Source organism: Peromyscus maniculatus, chromosome 5, assembly GCF_049852395.1.
Source record: "Peromyscus maniculatus bairdii isolate BWxNUB_F1_BW_parent chromosome 5, HU_Pman_BW_mat_3.1, whole genome shotgun sequence".
NCBI lineage: Eukaryota > Metazoa > Chordata > Mammalia > Rodentia > Cricetidae > Peromyscus > Peromyscus maniculatus.
This window is the reverse complement of record NC_134856.1, coordinates 112,194,658-112,203,433: the sequence shown is the minus strand read 5'-3', so window position 1 is coordinate 112,203,433 and position 8,776 is coordinate 112,194,658.

Genomic DNA, 8,776 nt, shown 5'->3' with positions numbered 1-8,776 from the left:
ACACACACACACACACACACACACACACACATCACTTAAGGGGAAATGGGGTTGTATTTTAGCTTATAATTCCAGGTTCAGTCCGCCATTGTGGAAGAGTCAAGGCAAAAACATCAAACATCAAGTCAAATCAAAACTGCAGTCAAGAGGAGAGAGAAATGAATGTGTACGTACTAGCTTGCTTGTGGTTAGGTCATTTCTCCACTCCTAAACAATGTAGAACCTCAGAAATGGTGCCACTCACAGTAGGCTGGGTCTTCCCACATCAATTAACTTAATAAGATATTCTTTATAGTCTTGCCCAAAGGCTAAGCCCATGTTGACAATCTTTTGTCCAGACTCTCTTCCCAGATGATCCTAGATGTCACTAAGTTGTCAATTAAAGTTAACCATCACAAATGTAGCAGTCTTTCTTGGACTGCCAGCCCCCAAATCATGACTCAGAGACATTATTAATTATGAATGTTTGGCCTAAGTTTAGGCTTGTCCCACTAGCTCTTATAACTTATTTTAACCTGTTTCTCTTCATCTATATTTTGCCTTGGGGCTTTTTAATCTTTCTTTTATTCTATATGTCCTACTTTCCTGCTTCTTTCATGTCTGTCTGTTGCCTGGCTGGATGGCTAGCCCCTGGCATCTTCTTTTCTTTCTCCCTCATTCTCTCTTGAGCCTAGATTCCTCCTCCTAGTTATTCTCTCTGCCCATCAGCCCTACCTATCCCTCTTCTTCCTAGCTATTGGCTGTTCAGCTTTCTATTAGACCAATCAGGTGCTTTAGGCAGGCAAGGTGAACCAGCAACACATCTTTACATACTTCAACAAATGCAGCATAAAAAAAAGCAATACACCTTTACATAACTAAACAATTATTCTGCAACATAAACAAATGCAACACATCTTTACATAGTTAAATATTCTATTTCACAGCAACAGAGACCTTTTGAAAGATGAGAGGCTGGGCATGGTGTTGTTGATCTGATGATACTCTGGTGAATTTTCCTTTACATGCTAATAAACACTTTTCCCTTGCAGTTTTTAAGAAAATGTTTTAAATTGATTTTTTGAGAATTCATACAATGTATTTTGAACACATCAATCCCCGGTCTTTCCCTAACTCCTTCAAGAACCACTCCCACCTCTCTATGAATCCATTTCCTTGTCTTCTTTTTAAAATAACACATCATATCTGATTAGTACTGCCATACACTCCTAGATGTGAGGCCATACACTGGAGCGTGGTTCACTTACTAGGTCACACTTTTAAAGAAAATGACTCTCTCTCCCCAAGAAACCATGAACTGTCTGTAGCTCTTCAGTTAGGAGTGGGGGCTCATGATCTTCTTTCCCCTCTATGCCATAATGTTGACTGACTTGATCTTGTTCATGAGTGCCACATGCCAGAGTTCTTCTGTGTCTAGGAGACACTGTTTTTCTCTGGTTCTCCTCAATATCTGGAGCTTACCATCTTTTTGCCTCCTTCTTCTTAATGGTCCCTGATCTTTGGAGGGGTATGACTTGGATGTCCCATTTGTGGTTGAGAATTCCACTGACACTTATTCCCTGCATTTCAGCCATGTGCAAGTTTCTACATAAACCACCATCTACTACATGAAGAAACTTCCTAGATGAGGTATGAGAGTTGCACTGATCTGTGGGTATAAAGATACAAATTTGGGGGACAGTTTGAAACTATTCCCACTTAATAGAATAATAGCATTAGGTTCACCCCTGGTACCTCTGAGATCGTCTACCATGGGTTCTCATTATTCGTAATAGCCAGTACCTGGAAACAACCTAGGTACCCCTCAACTGAAGAATGGATAAAGAAAATACGGTACATTTATACAATGGAATATTAATCAACTGTAAAAAGCAATTACATCATGAAATTTGCAGGCAAATAGGATGATATTTTCTAGTTCCACCTGAGTGAGGTAACCCAGACTCAGAAAAACAAACATGGTATGTACTGACTCATAAGTGGATACTAGAGGTAAAAAAGCAAAGGGTAACCAAACTGCAACATACAACTCCAGAGAAGGTAGCTAACAAGGAGGACCCTGAGAAGGACACATGGATCTCCTCAGGAAAGGGAAATAGATGAGATCTCCATTAATAAACTGGGGTTGAGGGGGCAATAGAGGGGAGGGGGTGGGGGATGAGAACACGAAGGAATGGGATGGTTGAGCTGGAAGAGGGACAGAGTGGTAGAGCAATGAAAGAGATATCTTGATAGAGGGAGACATTATGGAGTTAAGGAGGAACCTGGTGCTAAGAAAATTCCCAGAAATCTACAAGGACAATCCCAGCCTAGACTACTAGCAATAGTGGAGAGGGTGCCTGAATTGGCCTACCCTGGTAATCAGATTGGTGAATACCCTAACTTATATCATAGAGCCTTTGTCCAGTAACTAATGGAAGCAGATGCAGAGCTCCATGGCCAAGCACGAGGCCAAGCTCCGGGAGTCCAGTCAAAAGGAGTAAAGAGGGATTCTGTGAGCAAGAGGGGTCAAGATCATGATGGGAAAATCTATAGAAACAACTGAACCAAGCTCATAGGAACTCATGAACTTTAGACCAACAGCTGTGGAGCCTGCCTGAGACCAGACTAGGCCCTACATATGGAGACAGTGTGTAGCTTGGTCTGTATTAAAGAACCCCTGGTAGTGGGACCAGGATCTATCCCTGGTGTAGGAATGGCTTTATGGAGCCCATTACCTATGGTGGGAAGCCTTGCACCCCCTAGATGCAGGGGGTGGGGCTTGGTCCTGCTTCAACTAAATGCTCTATGCTTTGCTAACTCCCCATGGGAGCCCTTACCCTTTTAGAGGAGGGGATTGTGGGGTGGGCCAGGGAGGGGGAAGGCTGGAGGGGAGCAGAAGGAAGGATGAATGGGGGATCTGTGGTTGGTATGTAAAAATGAATTTTAAAATTTCTTAAATTAAAAAAAGAAAACAAGTTTTTTTTTTTATTTTACATACCAATCCCAGTTCCCCCTCCCTCCCCTTCTCCCGCCCCCTCATCTTCCTCTAACTTACCCCCATCTACTCCTCAGAGAGGTTAAGGCCTCCCTTGGGGAGTCAACAAAGTCTGGCATGCTAAGTTGAGGCAGGACCAAGCCTTTCCCCCCTTGTGTCAAGGCTGAGCAAGGTATCCCACCCTAGGGAATGTGTTCCATTTCATGCACCCAGGATAAGTCCTGCTCCCACTGCCAGTGGCTCCCCAAACAGATCTAGCCATACAACTGTCACTCACATTCAGAGGGTCTAGTTTGATCCCATGCATGTTCCTCAGCTGACAGGCCAGAGTCCATGAGCTCCCACTAGCTTGGGTCAGCTGTCTTTGTGGTTTTCCCCATCATGATATTGACCTCACTTGTTCCTGTGATCCCTCCTCCTTCTCTTCAACTCAAGTCTAGGAGTTCATCCCAGTGCTTGGTTGTCGATCATTGCATCTGCTTCCATCAGTTACTGGATGTAGGTTCTATAATGACAATTAGGGTAGTCACCACTCTGATTATAGGGGAAGGTAAGTTCAGGCACCCTTTCCATTATTGCTAGGAGTCTTAGCTAGTGTCATCCTTGTGGATTCCTAGGGATTTCCCTAGCACCAGGTTTCTCCCTAACCCCCTCATGGTTCCCTCTACCATGATATCTCTTTCATTGTTCTCTCTCTCTCTCTCTCTCTCTCTCTCTCTCTCTCTCTCTCTCTCTCTCTCTGTCCCTCCCTCCACTTGGCCATCTCAGTCCCTCCCGTTCCCATCCCACATCCCTTCCCTTCTACTCCCACCTCCCACTTTACCCAGGATATCTTAACTATTTTTCTTTCCTGGGGCCCTCCATGTGTGTTACTCTTAGGGTCCTCCTTTTTAAACCTAGCTTCTCTGGGGTTGTGGACTGTAGCTTGGTTATCCTTTGCTTTGTGTCTAATATCCATTTAAGAGTGAGTACATACCATGTTTGTCTTTCTGGGTCTGGGTTACCTTACTCATCTACCATGGATTCTTGACCAGATTTACAGTAAACAGGCATGTGTTTCCTCCTGTGGAATAGACGTTAAATCCAATCAGAAAGTAGTTGGTTGCCTATACAACGTACATGCCATTGTTGTGTCATACACATCATTACTATATTGTGCAGGGTTCATGGCTGGGTGAGATTGCTTATGACACCCCCCTCCCCCTGTGTAACAACCTGAAGTACTATGAAAGCTAGGTAGTTTCCTAGTCAGCACCGACTAGATTTCTCTGCTCCTGTGACCAATGTGTGTGATGTCTTCAGCAACAGGGTTTTCCCATGAAGTTCTGGTGGGCAACCAACAGCAATGACAATGATCTGCATTGTGTTGAGGGTCTCTAGGACACCTCTGACCCACAACTCAAGGGGAAGTATCTCATACTTGTTCCTGGCAGCATATGGCTTCAGGGATAAGCATTATTCCCTGTGTGTGTATGAAGCTCGTAAAATAGTAGGTCTCCACATGGCTTTTCAGACATCCTTAGTCACAGCTTTTAATATTTTTACATCACGTACAGCTTTTAATATTTTTTTTCTTTGCACACTTGCAATCTAGAACCTGAGTTGGTTGCCTTACTTCATTCACCTACGTTTTAGACACCTCTGTGTTGTCATTGGCCCTTTATTAACGTGAGACCATGACATCTTTTTCTATCATTTCATCTTTTCTTTTCCAGAATTAAGTTGTGAAGCTGTGGAGGCATCGGAGTGGCAACTATTTCCTGTGTTGTGTATCTTTGTTTTGGTTCACACATCTACTTGGTTGGATGTGTCCTCCAGTTTTTATTCTTTCCTCCACCCTTTTTGTGTGTTTATTTTGTTTCTCCCGAGTCTTGGTGGTGAACTGTCTTCACCTGAACTCATGCTCCCCAGGACTGTTTAGGGAGGAAGCCAACTGCAGTAACAGAGGTGACGGATTCACAGCAGTCCTGGTGCTAACTCGCAGAGAAGACACAACACATGCGCTCATTTGTGTCCCAGGAAGTCTCAGAGATAGCAGCCCTGGCGTACTGATTGTGTATGACATGGTTAATCATTTAATGGATATAAATAAGTGTTGAAATGAAGTGGGATGGGAAAAGGAGAAAAGAGGAAGTAAAGTGTGAATGTGTGTGGGTAAGAGGCATGAGATAATAAAGAAAATACTCTGGCCTACATAGGCAAGGTAGAAGCCAAATCATAATTGACTAATTGAAGTACAAGGGTGTACATTTAAAGTATTTTAAGTAAAAAAATTAAATAGAGATAACCTTAGTCCATGGTGCCTTCTAGTTGGAATAATATGTTTTTTTCCCAACTGCTTAATTATCTTTTGTAGCAGTCTCTGCTAGATGGGGTTGGGGTGGTGGCTGCAGGCTTTAACAATTCAAACAAGATAAGTCAGTGTGTCCTTCCTAAGGAGAGGCATTTCTGCTGTGGGAACTCTGCTGGAATTCTCCAGTCTGAGATATTCCACCTTCTAATTACAAGTTCATCTCTGCTGTTTAGAGTGTCATTCTTTCCCATGCACAGGGCTTCCTGTGACCAAGGCTCTGAGAGGATGTGGAATGCCTACCTGCCTATGTTGACCCTTGTAACTAGTAGGTCTCTTTCCAGTCACATCCACCTGAGACTGCACCAAGTTCAGCAGCATACTTTCTGAGTTACTATGTAGCTCATCCAAGCAGTCAGTGGTGGGGATTATACCTCTTTTTTTTTTTTTTCCAAAGATTTCTTAGTGGGCTTTATTTTTTTCATTTCAAATTTTTTTCTTTATTAAGAAATTTTCTACTCACTCCACATATCATCCACAGATCCCCCTCCTCCCCCCCAGCCCCCAGCCCTCTTTCCCAAGACACTCCACATCCCCACATCCTCCAAATCGAGGTCTCCCATGGGGAGTCAGCAGAGCCCAGCACACTGAGCCTAAGCAGGTCCAAGCTCCTTCCCCCTGCACAAAGGCTGTGCAAGGCGTCATACAGCAGGCACCGGATTCCCAGAAGCCTGTCCATAGACCAGGGACAGATCCCGATCCCCCTGCCTAGGTACCCCCCAAACAGTTCGAGCCAAACAACTGCCTTCCATCTTGAGTGAGGTAACCCCAGACTCAGAAGGACAAACATAGTATGTACTCACTCATAAGTGGATACTAAATGTGAGGGAAGGGATGGCCAGACTGCAACCCACAACTCCAGAGAAACTAACTAACAGGGAAAGACTCTAGGAGGGACACATGGATGACCCTGTGAAGGAGAAGTGGATGAGACTACATGAGTGGACTGGGTGTGGGGGGTGTGGCAGAGGGTGAGGAGTGGGGGATAAGAACATAGGGAAATAGGATGGTCAAGCTGGAACAGGGACAGAGTGGGAGGGCAGGGAGGGAGATACCATGATAGACGAGGACATCATGGGAATAGGAAGAGGCAGGGTGCTGGGGAGGCTCTTAGGAATCCACAAGGTTGACCCCACCTTGATCTGCTGGCAGTGGTCCAGAGGGTGCCTGGACTGTTCTGCTCTGGTGACAAGCCTAGCAAATAACCTAGCTGTCATCATAGAGCCTTTGTCCAGTGACTGATGGAGGCAGAAGCAGAGATCCATGCCCAGGGACCAGGCTGAGCTCCGGGAATCCAATTGATGAGAGAGAGGAGGGATTCTGCAGGCGAGGGACGTCAAGATCATGATGGGAGGACGTGCAGAGATGACCGGCCACACTAGTGGAAGCCCATGAACTGTGGACTGGTGGCTGTGGAGCCCCCATGGGACTGGGATTATACCTCTTGATCAATTCATTCCCAGCCACCCGTGGATAATATCAACTTCAGGCTCACAGAGTACACTGCCGCCTCAGTCTGCCCAACTACATCTGCTTCAGAAATCTCTTCACACACGCTCTATCCAGCGCCCAGTTACATCTCCACAGCCTCGATAGTATCTCTCTAGATAGCTGTTCTTGTGGTGCCTATGTCTCAGAGTAGAGAGTCCCTCTCTGGTATTTCTACTGTCCTGGACCCACTATGCTGTGGCTGGGCACCATCTTGGTTATTATTATTACTTTTTTTACAGAGGAAAATTCTACTTGGGATATTTCTATTTTGTTCAACTTTCTCTGATAAGAATTGGATCAATTTTTTTTATCCCATCTCAGGTGTTTTACCAGATCATACAGAAATGGGTTCTAATCTGTCATATATCACATAATTTAAAATACTTTCTTTGACCCTAACAAAGTAGGTTTTCTCATGCCATAAAGTACTTAACTAGTATCCAGTGTTAAGCGGTTATGCACTGTTTTGGTCCATAGATAGGTGGCCTATGGATCTTAATGGACAGTGCCACACAGACTTGCAGAGTTATCTTCACTAAGTCAATCTTTTCCCATCTATTTACTAAGTTCCCACCATGGGCAGATAATGAGTCCATAATGGCATATACAGTTTCTGTCTTTAAAGAGCTGACAGTCAGAAGGACAAATCGAGGAACTTGGAAATTGCCATCAAGCATGGCCAGTGCTACGCTGTAGACAAAGACATTACACGGCTTCCATGATTGGTAAGCAGTACTGGGAGGAGAGACGATCTTCAGTTCAACCTTTGATAGCTGGGGACTAATGTGAGGAAGCTAGATATTGAAGCTGTGCCCCTGAAGGAGCTATTAGGACCCTAACTCTGCCCCACCCCCTATCATGTGCATGTGTTTGTAGGTTCTGGCCCCATATTCAGCTCTGCTCAGACCCATCTCAGCATGTCCATAATTCTTAGTTACTGGTCCACATAGTCAACTGCTGTGGATATCACTCTATATAAATAAAACACTGATGGCCAGTGACCAGGCAGGAAGTATAGGCGGGACAAGGAGAGAGGAGAATTGGGGAAACAGGGAGAAGGGGAGAGAGACACTGCAGCCACTGCCAGGACAAGCAGCATGTAAAGACTCCGGTAAGCCACCAGCCATGTGGCAAGGTATAGATTTATAAAAATGGGTTAATTTAAGATATAAGAACAGTTAGCAAGAAGCCTGCCACAGCCATACAGTTTATAAGTAATATAAGTGTCTGAGTGATTATTTTATATGTGGATTGTGGGACTGCGGGGCTTGGGGAACCTGGAGAGAAGCCCTCCAGCAGCAGTCAACCATGGAGTTTGTGGTCCTTTATCATGTGTGGTTACCACCATTCCTTCCAGCAGACCTCTCTCAGATTACTTCCGGAAGGCAGGATATAATTCTCTTTTTAAGGGGCTGCTGGCATCTACACCTCATTTGATCTCATCTTCTGTCTTATTTCCCTAGATTAAGCATTTTCTTTTGCTAAGCGAGAAGGCCAACAGGGCTGACAGAATTTGTCTTTCTCAATGTTTGGGCCATTTTGCTCCCTGATCCTAACGGAGAGAAGGCAAAGCCAGAGATAGAGTGTGGAATCATTTTCAGTGGCACAGAAATGCCACTCTTCTCAGAACCCAACAAGAGTACACATGAGAGGTGACGTGCTTCCAGAAAGGACACTCCAACCTCATGGTAGAGGGCTGCCTAGGTGAACAGGTGGCAGGAGAAGTCTCCCCGGGGAGAGGAACAGGGTACCTGTGAAGACATTCTCAAGACAGCCCACTGTCTTGAGCTGAAGAAGGCACATCCTGGTCGGCCTCAGATGCCCTGGAATTCAAAACTAGACATAAATTGGAAAAAAAATGCCTCTGCTGGAAAATGTGAGACATCACAACCAACCCTACAGTTCCTTCCCAGAAAAATGCCATGCATGGGTGCCATGCTTTTCTGAAATGGGTGAGT